This window comes from Hyla sarda, chromosome 1, assembly GCF_029499605.1.
Source record: "Hyla sarda isolate aHylSar1 chromosome 1, aHylSar1.hap1, whole genome shotgun sequence".
Classification (NCBI taxonomy): Eukaryota; Metazoa; Chordata; class Amphibia; order Anura; family Hylidae; genus Hyla; species Hyla sarda.
In genome coordinates this window covers 45599772-45615102 of record NC_079189.1, presented here as the reverse complement: position 1 = coordinate 45615102, position 15331 = coordinate 45599772, and the positions used below count along the sequence as shown (strand labels likewise).

At 42.2% G+C, this 15331-nt stretch overlaps 1 long non-coding RNA gene across 1 annotated transcript in view; it reads right to left on the bottom strand.

The window, feature by feature from the left end:
- Positions 1 to 9465: 9465 nt before the first annotated feature.
- Positions 9466 to 15331, bottom strand: part of LOC130300767 (uncharacterized) — a 144238-nt gene continuing 138372 nt past the window's right edge. Inside the window, exon 4 of the long non-coding RNA XR_008851593.1 lies at positions 9466 to 9998. This is a non-coding gene — a long non-coding RNA (uncharacterized LOC130300767). The remainder of the gene's footprint in view (positions 9999 to 15331) is intronic.

The following is a 15331-nucleotide window of genomic DNA, read 5'->3' as shown; positions in this document are numbered from 1 at the left end:
CAATACAACAGAAATTAATAGGCAAAGATTAAAATGAAAATTACAGCATCGCTTGAACAACAGGGCCTATCATAGGCACCTGAAGCAATGTTTACCTGAAAGGACACATGCCGGTACTGGGATACCACATATATGTATTTTATTGTCATTTCATAAAGTGGTCAACAACAGGCTTTTAAATACGAATCTGCAGGGGCATGGACTAAGAATGGGGAGCCCCCTGTATAATCTGACCCTCTGTTCCTTTTGGGCTATTGCCAACCATAAGTATTCATTACTAGTGTTGGGCGCGAATATTCGCATTTCAAATTTTTATCGCAAATATAGCAAATTCGCGAATTCGTGAATATTACGAATATATTCGAAATTACGAATATTTACTTTTTTCCGCATGGTCGCATATGTGAATATTCGCATATTTGCATATGTGAATATTCGCATATTCCTTCTTTTCACATGTGGGCCAGTTAGAATGATACAAATACACTTGTTACACAGGTTTTTTGAACAGTGGGCCGTAAATTGAAAAATTTGATTTTTTTTTTACACTTAAATGCTGAGGTTACCCAATTGTTAACATTTTCACAAGAGGTAATGGGAGAAAATGGGTTAAAAAATTTTGAAGGGCTTTTTCTCCTGGAAATACATCCACATATGGGGTAACGTGCTGGGCGGGCGCACAACACGGCTCAGAAGTCATAGAGGTCTATTTGTATTTGATGCCTATGGCATACTGTTACACTCTGTAGTAAGGGAGCCCATTTGGGATGACAAATCTTTCAAGGCCTGATTACTAGATCTGACCTCTTGCAATATAGATTGCCAGACTTGCGGCGGTACCATTTCTTCCTGAGCCATCTCCTCCTCCTCCCCCACAGCTGGTGATGTTCTGGTGTTGCGACCTTTATTCGTTGCTGGTGACACCTTCAGAAATGTATCAATTTTAGAGGCAATTTGGGCGGACTTCCCCCTACTGATCTTCTCTGATTCTGTTTGGGCATAATTTTTTTTATTTTTTTTTATAATCTGTGATATATAGAAGGTGGAAGTGATGGAACTCAGATAATCTTCAACTCTGCAAGTGCTATGAGTCTGGGATCAATTTTGATATGCAAACACTGGTGGAATAATTGGTGGCTTTCAAAGGGGGGAAGTGGATGTTTAGCGACCTGGTGACTCTCTGGTATGAAGGCTATGACAAGGTGGGAAAACCACATTTATTCCTGGCTACACCATGGGCTAGATAAACCGCGGGGGAGTTTTTATTGGTTACCCTCCCTGCTAAGTAAACTTACTATTGTATTTGAACAGACTAGGACCCAGCGCTCTATTAAAGGAAATCGCTGGGGGTGAGGGCGTGAGGCGGAGGCCTCTAGCTGTTGCAAGGCAAAAGCTGTTCTACATTAATGGATTGACGGAGGAAGTGATGCGATAAGAGATTCCTAATATAGCACTAAACATCGCACCCTTGCTTTAGATAAAATCCAACTGCAAGTTCCCCTGCTAAGATTCCATCAGGGTTCAGAGTCTGGTTTACAACTGTGGAGGGATGGCCTAGGAGAGTACTGATTACATGTTATGGAGATGGGGGTCTAGATAATAATGGGCAAATTTGCAAAAGTTTTGATGATGTTCAGACCCTACCAATCACTAGAACTAGCCAAGAGAAAAACTCACTAAGTGCATTCTCTCCAGGCGCTGTGTCGTGTGAGACAGGCATACAATGCAAGTCTATGGGATTGTCTTAGTGGTCGGGACAGAGAGCGGGGGGAGGAGTGCACAGCTGCATGCTTTTTTCTTAGCTAATTCTAGAAATTAGTGGGGGACTGAACACTCAGACCGCGAAGATAAGACTTTTGACATGCCTCTAGGACATGTCTTATTCCTTTGGCTGTCTGGGCATGCTGGGAGTTTTGCAACATCTGGAGGTACTCTTGGGATCGAACATCGCTCTAGGACATGTCCAATTTTTTTTTCAAGAGTACCTATCATACTCCACAAAAAAACAAAACTAAAAGTTATATGTTACTCATCACCTAAACCTGATCATGTACATAAAATTTTGTGTCTAGTACCTATATTTCTCTCACAAATGTATTTTATATATTGCTCACTTGGTTTGTTATTCTTTGGAGGTGGCATGTCCTCACTCTGCATGACTCATCTTTCTCCCTGAGTCTGCTGTGAGATGCCGGGTCTGTTCATCCAATCTCTACAGGTCGCTCTGTAACCCCTACCTCTTTGTTATCATGCTGCAGTCTGATAGGACAGGAGTGAGCACAGAGAATTGCTAGTCCCGCCCTGATTTCCTAGAGTTTGTCCATGGCTGTGCTTCTGCTGGGACAAAGAAGATGCTCCTGTGGGTACTGATTATGTTCTGGATGGTATGGGGACGCCTAGTGATCTTTTTTATAAGCCGTGATAAAAAAAAAGCCGTGAAAAAAAAAAATGTATGAAGTATATTAGAAAGGTTGAAAATGTTTTGCCAAGATGTACAAGATAGAAAAAGTTTTTGAATCTAACAGCGCCCATTTAAAGCGACAAGTACACTTTAACAAAACTTTCATATTTTCCTGAAATGTAAACTCCAACCCCTGAAAACCTGAAAAGTTATTGGATACATTTTTTTTTTTTTGGCATGCCCCAAAGGTCATTGACTAACGGTATTTAATGAAAGCCTTGGACCTTTACAACTTGTGGCTAGATAATAATGCGGCTGAAAATAAAGGCCAGTTGCCATAGTGCGTGATGCATTATTTCTTATGTGCTATAAATAAGTGTTTCATTTCCACAGCAATGAGGTGAAGAAGTTGTGGAAAAGCAGTTGCGCCATCCCAGCGACATAATTCTCCGGGCCAGCTTCTTAAAACATCTGAAACAAAGTCATTAGTGGTTGACCACAAGAAAATACAAACTCCACTTTAAAGCCGGTTTAGGGTTTTTGGAGTTTGTTATTAGTGGATGGACTCGCTGCTTGTGATTCATTCCGGTAATTTCCATAATATGGCGGGATGACTGTGCACCGGGCTGTCAATCACTTACTTAGTGTTTATAGATTGTTGGATAACTAATCGGCATTGCGATTTATGGAATGAATCAGATATAATTTTTAGGCCTGTCCCTATTGTATTGTACAGGTAAATTGGAAGTGTCACGGACTTTTCCAATTTATAGGTATGTCCTATGTTCATAAAGCAAACTTGTATCCCGCTCACCCTCTTAATCCTTCTGCGTCTCGGATGGTGCAGGGCAGCACCCACAGAAATATAGAAGAAACAGGAATGTCCAGTGCAGAATCTTGCAGTTGCAAAGCTTTATTTTTTAAAGTAAAACTCTCAGCCTGTTTACCCACACTAAACCCAATACACTGGATTATAGTGTGGGTGACCAGGAGTCCAACGAGGGGTCACTTACTAAAATATGTCCGGTAGGTCCAGAGATATGTTCCCCCCCCCCCCCCCCCCCAGAAGATTCTCTGCTAAATTCTGTGAATTGCGCGCTAGAGGTGGGGCCCGGTCGGCTTCCTTTACATATTGATGGTCTGTGACTCCACGTCCTAGTGAAGTGAAGTCGCTGGTCACGTGAGTGCTCAGTCAGCACATGTATGCAAGGAGTAGAGCCCACTCTACTAGGACCTGAATATGTAAATTGGAGCCTTGTCTCTAGCACACAATATACTTAATTTAGCAGAGGATCTACTGGAGGTCAGATCTCAGGACCTACTGAACATATTTTAGTAAGTGACCCCTCTTCGGACTCCTGTACACTCACAATATAACCCAATGCATTGGTTTAGTATGGGTGAACAAGCTGACAGTTTTTCTTTAAAAAGAAACATCAGGAAAACAACATGTGACACGTTTCATGTGTGGTATACACTCTTAAAGGAGTACTCCAGGATATGAAAACTTATCCCCTATCCTAAGGATAGGGGATAAGTTTCAGATCGCAGGGGGTCCGACCACTGGGATATGAGGATGGGATATGAGGATGAGATATGAGGATGGAATAAAAGGACAGGATATGAGGACATGAAATGAAGTCGGAATAAAAGGTTGAGATATGAGGACTGATATGAGATCATGATATGAGGTCGGGATATGAGGACGGGATATGAGATCATGATATGAGGACAGGATATGAAGTCAGAATAGGAGGTTGAGATATGAGATCATGATATAAGGATGGGATATGAGGACAGCATATGAGATCGGGATATGAGGACGGGATATGAGATCATGATATGAGGATGGGATATAGTTACATAGTTACATAGTTAGTATGGTTGAAAAAAGACATACGTCCATCAAGTCCAACCAGGAAATTGAAGGGAAAGGTGTAAGGGGATAAGGGAAAGGGATGTAGTTTTATAATTCTGCATAAGCATTGATGTTATTTTGTTCCAGGAATGTATCTAACCCTGTTTTAAAGCTGTTAATTGTTCCTGCTGTGACCAGTTCCTGAGGTAGACCGTTCCATAAATTCACAGTCCTCACGGAAAAGAAGGCGTGTCGCCCCTTTAGACTAAACCTTTTCTTCTCCAGACGGAGGGAGTGCCCCCTCATCCTTTGGGGGGGTTTAACCTGGAACAGTTTTTCTCCATATTTTTTGTATGGGCCATTTATATACTTATATACGTTTATCATATCCCCCCTTAAACGTCTCTTCTCAAGACTAAACAATTGTAACATGATTGATATGAGATCATGATATGAGGACGGGATATGAGATCATGATATGAGGATGGGATATGAGGTCGGGATATGAGAACAGGATATGAGATCATGATATGAGGATGGGATATGAGATCGGGATATGAGGACAGGATATGAGATCATGATATGAGGATGGGATATGAGATCGGGATATGAGGACGGAATATGAGATCATGATATGAGGATGGGATATGAGGATAGGATATGAAGTCAGAATAGGAGGTTTAGATATGAGGAAAGGATATGAGATCGGTATATGAGATTGGGATATGCAGTCAGGATATGAGGACGAGATTGTCATTGTTGCTTTTCTTCTCCAACAAAGGTAAGGTAGGAAGGCTGGACAACGCTGGGTACTTAACTATTTTTTTTTTTTTAATAAAGGATGATTCCTATTTATATAGGTTGTCCAGAATCATGATGGTTGATTTCTTGCAAAAAACTGCGGCTCAACAGTATACAGTGGCATTGGGGCCGCTCTGCTGGTGAGTCATTCCCCCCTGGGGGCATTGGTGTCGCGGCGGTGGTGGTCGCCGCCCGGTGCTGCGACATTTTATGCTAGGGACGTTAGGGACCCATTATGGATAGGTGGCCTTGACGTGGCGAGTGGGCTTGTACTTTTTGATCAAAAATGTATACTAACAACCTGTTAGTTTTTGATATTATGCTGAGAAGCAATCAGATCATTATACAAGATTGTAGACGTGCACCATGTCTGTTTTTCTACCCGAATTCAACAGTATACAGGTTGTGAGTGAGTCTTATGGCAGCTTATCCCATTAATTTCAATAGAGCTGAGCTGCTGTACTGCAAACAACCCAAAAACAGGTGTGGTGCTGTTTTTAGAAGGATATAACCATGTTTTTATTCCGTATAACCTCTGAAGTTCTGTGCAAGTAATTACGTATTATCCTGCGCTTGCCGAGAGTTCCAATCCCATGTCAGCCATCCATGTGAACGTGCTTACAATGAGCGGCCATTTACCATATCATCATAATAATAGTTCCAGTTTTGCATTGTTGAACCTCTATGCGCCGCTGAAAGATTGATTAATGGGAAGAAAATGACCGACAAAGACGGACATGCTGTTCTTCCCCAACAACTTTGTTTTTCACGCCGAGCGTAGAGCGCTGTGTTTGCATTGGATAAACTAATTTGTCACACATGAGCGACTTGTTTCTTTAGAGGAAAAGCAAAGCGAATAAAACTTCACAATGCCACGTAGCTTTTAAAACAGGATGTAGTCGCAGCCACAAGCGAAAGTGTTATGTAAGTTCTGGATGTAGTTCTGGATGAAGTAGCTGGTGTAGTATGGATCCTCTCATAGAAGCGCCCTGGGAACTCTCCATCATTTTAGTACAGTGGTCTCCAAACTGTGGTTCACTAAATGTAGCAAAACTGCAACTCCCAGCATGCACGGACAGCCAACGGCTGTCCGTGTATGCTGAGAGTTGTAGTTTTACAACATTTAGAGGACTGCAGTTTGAAGGCCACTGTTTTGGTATGTGGTTGATCTCTCCTTCAATTGACCCGTTATAAGCTAGATTTTTTTTTACTGCTTAGAGCCAGATACTAAAACATGTTCTTTTTTTTAATAAACACAGTGATCCCCCGACCTACGATGGCCCTGACACAGGATCTCTCCTTCAATTGACCCGTTATAAGCTAGATTTTTTTTTACTGCTTAGAGCCAGATACTAAAACATGTTCTTTTTTTTAATGAACACAGTGATCCCCCGACCTACGATGGCCCTGACACAGGATCATTTCAACATACGATGGCCTCTCAGAGGCCATCGCATGTTGAAGGCAGCATCAACAAAAATGCTTTTTTATGTTGGGGCCATCGCATAAATGGCTATCCGGCAGCGCAGACTGCTTCAGCTGCTGCCGGATAGCCGTTTAAGGTAACCCGTGTGGTCCGGTGAGTGTCACTCACCTGTCCCTGTTCCGGACTGTCTTCTTTGGGCTCCGCTGCATGGCCGTCACTCTCTTTCATCGTCATCATGTCACCGCGCACGCCGTCCCGTCATCCAATAAGAGCGGCGTGCGTAGCGACGTGATGATGGCAATGGAGAGCAACGATCCTGCCCAGCGGTGACGGTTCGGAGCAGCGTGGACACCCCGGGGACGGGATGACAGCAACGATCCTGGCCAACGGTGAAGGTCCGGAGCAGTGAGGTCACCCCAGGGACGTGATGACAGCGACGATTCAGGGAAGCGGTGGCGGTCCGGAGCAGTGAGGGCACCCCAGGGACGGGATGACAGCGATGATCCTGGCCAACGGTGAAGGTCTGGAGCAGTGAGGACACCCCAGGGACGTGATGACAGCGACGATCCAGGGCAGCGGTGACGGTCCAGAGCGGCGGGGACATTTGAGGATAACTTTCTATATTACTATTGCACGGATTCCTCAACATACAATGGATTCAAGTAACAATGGTTCATTGAACGATTTGCCATCGTATGTTGAGGGATCACTGTACTGTATATATATATATATATATATATATATATATATATATATATATATATAGAATTAGAAACTGATTTATATGTGCTTTCCCACCAACCAAGGCTGTCCCGTGGCTTCGGACTGCTTCGGGCAGACCTGCAGCACCGTTGTTGGGCCCACTGAAAGACTTCTTGTTATATCAATTATGTTTTGCACTTTACTAAGAAGTAATATATTTTCGTAATTATTTTGTTGTTATTCTTATGTATGTTATTTATGTGTTACTGTGCCATTAAGCAGAGGAGCAGTGTACCTAAATTCTTCCCCATATAGTGTAGTGGGGGAGAAGTTGCCCCAGTCTAGCTCTAGTGCTAAGTCTGAGTACAAGTGTGGTAAAGGTGTAAGGTGCGTTATGTGCTCTAAGGGAGGCTCAGATCAAATCTACTTCATCTGGTCATTCTGCAAGGATCGCCCGCACAGTGGAAGTTCATGCCCTAGCAGAGGAAGCTACAGGACCTTGACAGAACCCTAGCTACCAGGATCATCTTCAAGTCTCTCAATTCAGTATCAATTTATTGGGTGAAAGCACCACAAGTCCCAGCAAGAAAACAGGACTCCCAAGGGGTTACGCTGCATCCTTTCACTCTGCATCATACTGTCCGTGTAATATCATCTGCACTCTGCTCAGTGAAGACAATTACCTGTAACCTGACGTTGATGTGTTCATTTACTCCCCATGTCTGGCCCAGGAGAAGCTGTCTCCAACCTCAGAACGTGTTTAGGATAACGGTGCCCTGGCGTCACAAAGTGATAAGGTATTTCCCGACACCACCTGTGGCCACTATATATATATATATATATATATATATATATATATATATATATAGTCATTTGTTTTGTTAGATTTTTTGTGTATTAGTAAGGGGGCAGCCGTCTTGCCTGAATTTTTTTGATGTTTTTAACAGCATTTAAATATATGCTTTACAGCAAGGCAAGAAGATGGGAAAAGTGTCTGGGCATGCTCTGTGACCTTTGTAAAGGTCATTCTACAAGGAGGGAGAGGCTGATCTGTGAGCCACAGCTATCGTGTGTACCTGTGTTATCTATATACTGGTGTCAACTTTCACTGTAATCCTATCCGTGATGATAAGGAGGACACTGCTGGGAAGTGATCTGTACAGAAAAGAAAGTGTCAGCTTAGTTGCAGGCCTAGTGGCCAGAATGGAAACTGTAATATTTCAAAATTATTTAAAAATATACATAGGAAAATAAAAAATATATAAAAAAAAAATTTAAACTTTACAAAAAATTCTTAAAAATATGTTTAACACAAAAACTTGATTTAAACAACAGCGAATTCCCTATACGGTATGTTCACACATACAAAATCTTCTAGACCCATTGAAGTCAATAGGTAGTGTGAAGACCTTAAAAAATTGTGTGTGCTGCACCGTGAACAAGGTGGAATTTCCTCAGCAGAAACATCTGCCGCAGAAATTCTGATTCAAGCATTCGCATGATTTCTTTCTGTGGAGGCACAACTCCCCTCCTCCCCCTCCCTGCTCACTGAACTCTGCACAGGTCACAGAGCACTTTCACAACATTCTCCAATAGAAGTCAAAGAATCATGTCAGACTACAGGTTGCTATGTCCATTTTACTGCTGTAAAGCATCTTTCTAAATGCTGTTAACAGCAGCCCAGGTAAGATGGCCATCCTCCCAATAATCATGTATAGAAATAATAATAATAAAAAAACAAAACAAATCTACAATCAGAAAATAATGATGGATTGGATGCAAGGAATATGCAACACTATTGGGTTTTATTTAGTCAACAAATAAAAGGTCTCTCTATGTCAGTAATTTCCAACCAGGGTGCCTCCTGCTGCTGCAAAACTACAACACCCAGCATGCCCTGAGAGCCAACGACTGTCTGGGCATGCTGGGAGTTGTAGTTTTGCAACAGCTGGAGGCACACTGGTTGGGAAACACTGTTCTAAGTATATGTGCATGAACCACAATACCAAGCATAACCCATTAACAAAGAGACTGTTACTTCCGGAGAAAGAGCAGAAAAAAATAATAAAGAAAGAAAATAAATAAAAATATATAGACAAAGAAAGAAAGAAAATAAATTATTATTATTATTATTATTATCATTAATAATAATAATAAATACAAATATATAGATAAATAAATGAATAAAGAAAAAATACACAAATAAATTAACTAATTAATAAATAAAGAAAAATTTTTTATTCATTTAATTTTATTATTATTTATTTACACATTTTTTTAGGCTGAGAATTTGGGCATACTTTAGCGGTGGTGTCACATTTAGTGACACAAGTCTACTCCTTTCTGGCAGTGGATCATACCATTCATTAGGAGTGGGGCCCAATTAAAGTAAGCAATGGAGGATACAATCCAATCAAGATAATTGGTTTAATGAAAATTCCTTGAGTAGCTGGGGCCGGACTCTCTGCGAGCGCTGAAAATGAATGGAGAAGAACTCTTCAGGATTTTTTTTCTTCTCGCCATAATTAGGAATAGCTTATTCGAGTCTGGACCTGAGGCTTAAAAGTTCAAGGGGGAAAAAAAGAGTTTAATGAAGGCTGCATGTGAATAGCAGAAGAATAGAGCGCAGAGTGATGTCAAACAAACCAGCAATGGCCATCCTGGTGTACACTATGGACGGCATTCAGACCTGGTATGCAATTAAGAGACTGTTTGCAAGTGTTTAAGTGACATCATAAGTTGTATTTTTGACAGCGACGGGCTGGGTTCACTGTTTCATTGGTCTAAAAAGCTTTGAAAAGGAGAAAATTCTAAAAAAAAAAAAAAAAAAAGGAAAATCAACATACTATATCTGACCAGAACATAACAATATAATGAATAATAAGAACCATAAAAAAAACGACACCATAGCATAAAATACAACAAAGGTCCGCCTCCACACTCCTCCACACAAACAAAATGATATACAATATTATATGCAATATTTACAAGACATTTCTCCTATAATACCCATAACATACTAATAAACTATATACACTAATATTAAATGGGAATTCCCTGTTGCATCCTGTATTATACTTCAGAGCTGTACTCACTATTCTGCTAGTGAGGTCACTGTGTACATACATTACATTACTTATCCTGTACTGACCCTGAGTTATATCCTGAATTATACTCCAGAGCTGTACTCACTATTCTGCTGGTGGAGTCACTGGGGGAGATTTATGAAAACCTCTGCCCTCTGGAGGCCGGAAGAAGCACGCACTCACGTGCAAAACTGCCGGTGTAGTCTCCGAGCGCCATACTACCTGCGCTGATGCTAAGACCCAGCTCCCCGTGAACCGGACTCCGTCAGGCTAAGTTTCTACTTGTTTTTTTGGAGGGAGGAAAAACCCAAATTCTGCCGCATGGTGTTTTTTCTGGAAAAACGCCAAGAAAAACGATATGTGGGTTTTAACTTTGGCGTTTTTGCAGGCGGTTTTTATTCTTTTTTAATAAAATTTTTTTTTTTTATAAAATTTCATAGGGTACCATAAAAATAAAAATAAAAAAGATACAGTAGTGAAGGAAAAAATTTATTCTAACAAAATGTATCTTTTTTACAACAAATTTTTTATACATTTTTAAACAGGGATCAATATGTGGGCGGGTGGTGACCTAAAAATGTAGCCGACAATAATAAAAATGTAGTGTGAGTGTGTTTTTCACTTTTTTTCTTTATTTTTTAATTTTTTTTTTAGGAAGTGCTACTACTCCCAGCATGGAACACACTGTTCCATGATGGGAGCAGTAGTACCTGTACTAATAGAGAGATCGCCTGTTGCGATCCTCCTGTATAATGTATAGATGTGGCCAGCCGCTCTTTTATGGTCCCCTGCCCTGACGTATATACTCACATATTCATATTTCCCGCAGAGAGCTGTGATTGGCCAGATGGTTCCAGCCAATCACAGCTCTAGGAATATGTGTATATATACGGCAGTGCAGGGGACCATAGGAGAGCGGCCGCAGCATCTATACATTATACAGGAGGATCACAGTGGGTGTCAGGAGTGACATCCACTGTGATCTTTCCTTAACTGCAAGTACTACTACTCCCAACATGGAGCACACTCTGCTCCATGCTGGGAGCTGTAGTACCTGCATTAATAGACAGATCACAGCAGGCGTTAGAAGTTACACTCGAGTGTAACTTCTGACGCCTGCTGTGATCTGTCTATTAATGCAGATACTACAGCTCCCAGCATGGAGCAGAATGTGCTCCATGTTGGGAGTAGTAGTACCTGCAGGTAAGAACAGATCACAGTGGGTATCACTACTGATACCCGCTGTGATCGTCCTGTCTATAGCAGAGGTGGAGCGGCTGTATACAGCGTTCGCATCCCTGCTCTGCACTATACTCCGGACGGCCACTCACTCATTCTTATTTCCCTCAGAGCTGTGATTGGCTGCAACCATCTGGCCAATCCCCACTCTGGGCGGGAAATACGAATGAGTGATGTTCTATTCACATCACTGGTCGGAGTACAGTGCAGAGATGTGAGCGCTGTATTGAGGAGCTCCACATCTCTGCTATATTATGGACGATCGCATCGGGTGTCAGGACTGAGACCCGGGGCGATATGTCTATTAGTCTATATGTCTATTAGTACAGCCTGTTCCATGCTGGGAGTAGTAGTACTATCTAAAAAATTTTAAAAAATTTAGAAAAAAAGTGAAACACACACACTTCATTAACAATTAATTAAAATGTTGTTATAAAATATATAAATTTTGTTAAATAAAAAAAATTTCCATCACTACTGCATCCTTTTTATTTTTAATTTTTTTTAATTTTTAGGTACCCAACAAATTTTGGGTATCAAAAAAACCTGCCAAGGTGCAATTTCCACACAAATGAAAAAACGCCAGAAAAAACGCCAGACACAGGACATTGCACTGGAGTCTTTTCAGGCGTTTTTTTTCAACCCAAAAAATGCAGGACAAAATACCAAGTAGAAACTTAGCCTCACACAGTGCGTCCTTCTTTATTTATCCAGATTTTTAAATTACTTCTATTAAAAAATCCTTACTCTTACAGTACTTATTAGAAGCTGTATGCTACAGAGGAAAGTCTTCTCTTTTTGAATTTATTTCTTGTCTTGTCCACAGTGCTCTCTGCTGACACCTGATTCCCATATCAGGAACTATCCAGAGCAGGAAAAAATCCCCATAGCAAACCTATTCTGCTCTGAACAGTTCCTTAAACACGGACAGAGGAGTCAGCAGAGAGCACTGTGGACAAGACAAAAAAGAAATTCAAAAAGAAAATAATTTCCTCTGTAGCATACAGCTGCTAATAAGTACTGGAAGGGTACATTTTTTTAATATAACTAATTTACAAATCTGTTAAACTTTCTGGCACCAGTTCATTTAAAAAAAAAAAAAAGTTTTCCTCCAGAGTACCCCTTTAAAGGAAACCTGTCCAAACATGCAGCCAGAGTAAGGCTACGTTCATGAAGCCATTGTGCTCTGACCCATTCAGCTCTTTTTTGAGTGCTGAACAGTCCCGGAACAGGTCGGAGCACAACTGACAAAATCCTGGATCCCGCCGGATACTATTGACTTAAATGGGGTCATCGGGTGTGCGGTATTTTTCAGAGGCGAAGTGGAGAAAAGCAGAGCTGAACAGAGAAAAAAACTGCATGTCCTATGTTTTTTATAGGACATGCAGTTCTTTTTCTCTGTTCAGCTCCCGTCCTTCCAATGGACTGACCGATGGAGTTCCCTTTAGTGTAGCACTCCGGTAGTGTGAACAAGCCCTAAGAAAAGCTGAGCAGAACGATATAAAGTCCTGTGTAAAACTATTCAGTATAAGCTGTAATTTCATACTTAAAATTCCTGTGGATAGGGGATAAGTTTTAGATTGTAGGGGGTCTGACCGATAGGGCCCCCCATGATCTTCTGTATGGAAGCATATCTGTAGGGGCCCCCTCCATATACATCTATGGGAGAGCCTGAAGATAGCCGAATGGCTCTCCCATAGAGATATATGGAGGGGGCATGGCGGCCCCCACTTCGGGCAGGGGTCAGGACGTGCCACTCCCCGGCAGGATAGAGGATACGTTTTTCTGTAATTTTAAGTATGAGACATCTCCTTTAATTTCTGAAATTCCTGCTCGTTTTGGGCTTTTGAGACCAGTGGGTGGTTCTTCTCAGTAATTGACAGCTACCTGTATCCAAAGAATGCTGTCAATCAATGTTTGAGACCACCCACTAAACTGTTTAGCTCAAAGCAACCTAAGATTTCAATAAAAAAAAAACTTTTACTAAATATATTTGCTTGAAATTATATATTGATCTGCTCAGCAGAATGATCAAGACCAGTGGTCCCCAACTCAGTCCTCAAGTCCCACCAACATTCTGTTTTTTTTTTTTCTGTTCATTGGAATAGAACAGGGAAAGATTCCAATTTTGGACTGTTGGTGGGCCTTGAGGACTGGGTTGGGGACTTCTGAGCTATACCATTCTCTCTGTAGACATCCTGTTTAATGTGACAGATTCCTGTTCACCCTATCTCATGGCTATAGACATGTCAGAATAGTCATTGACTGGCAGTGATAACACTCTGGATATGGAACTTACGGTTCAGGCATGGGGATGTGAGGACATTCTGCTAGCAGCTCCGTCCCGTACACTTTTTATCCACCCCGCCACATCGTTATAATCGCATTAATCTCACAGCCGGTGGCTGAACCTTCCCTGGAAAGTTCTCTAGGACGGCTTTATATGGAGCGCTTCCTTATCTGTGCTCCGGGACACTCTGAAATCTCCGAGGCATCTCAGGCCTCTCAGCACTCCTCAAACAAGATGATGACTGAAGTGAAGGGTACTGATGGCGCAGCTACGCTCCCCCCCTTCAGCGGGGGTTGGAACTGACGATATGGAAGCCTCCCTACCGTCTACACCGGAGCTGTTTCTTATCTCCCAGGACTCTGCGGTGGAAGCACTGGGGATGTGCGGCGTCCCTATAGCTGCGCCCTCCCTGGGCCATTATGGTAGCAGAACGGCTCTTTCCATACCTGCAGGAGACAATGGTCAAAACTCTCTCGGTCTCTTTGCAAGACCTGCAGTCAGAGCTTTCCACAACAACTCAGAGGGTGCAACAAGTGGAGCACAGGATCCAAACAACAGAAGATGCGCAGTCAGCTTCCACCTCCGCCATTACAGCCTTCATAAAGGATAATATTTTCCTAAAAGAGCCCATGGAGGATATAGAAAATTGATTCAGGTGCACCAACTTGCGCGTGGTAGGTCTGCCCGAGGCTGTACACCCTCTCCAACTCCAACAACTGTGTGAGTCTGAATTTCCAAAAGGTCTAGGCCTTAAGTTTCCAATGCATGTAGAACGAGCACACAGAGTGGGGACCCCCCCCCCCCCACCGCCTGCTGTTGACGACCGCATGCAGAAGGAGACCCGTCCGAGACAGGTTATTATGCAGTATCTAGACTATAATTACAAGGAAGCAATTCTTCATACATTCCGGTCATGCAACACCCCTTTGCTACTTCAGGGGCACAAAGTCATCCTCTTTGCCGATTATTCTGCAGCGGTAACAAAACAGAGGAAAGCATCTAGTCCCATATGCTCCCTTCTATACAAAAAGGGTATCAAGTTCTGCCTTCAATATCCTGTTGTCTTACATGTCCAACTACCGGACGGATCGGCTAAATCCTTTCCTACACCAACGGTGGCCGCTCTTTTTTTCCACATGCAGCTGGAATCTCCTATTTTAGTGGATGAGGACACAATTCAGATGGATCCCATTACAGCAGCCTCTTTCATCAGTCCGGAAAAGAAGCAGAGAAAAAGACACCACCTACCTGCTACTCCGGCTTTTTCCACATTCCAGTGGTCTCCTCCTGGTGCATCGGGTTCCTCACCTGATCCTGCTGCTTCTCCCCACCCAACCCCCCCCCCCCCACCCCGGCCCCAAAGGAACAACGGAGCCCTTGTCCTACCACCTGAATTCATGAAGACTCCTTCATGGCTGTAATTAATGATTTCATAGTGATGGTCCTAGTTGTCTGTTATTACATATTCTACTACGTTCTGTTTCTCTAATTTAAACCTTGCCAAGAGGTTATCGCCTCCTATCTCCCT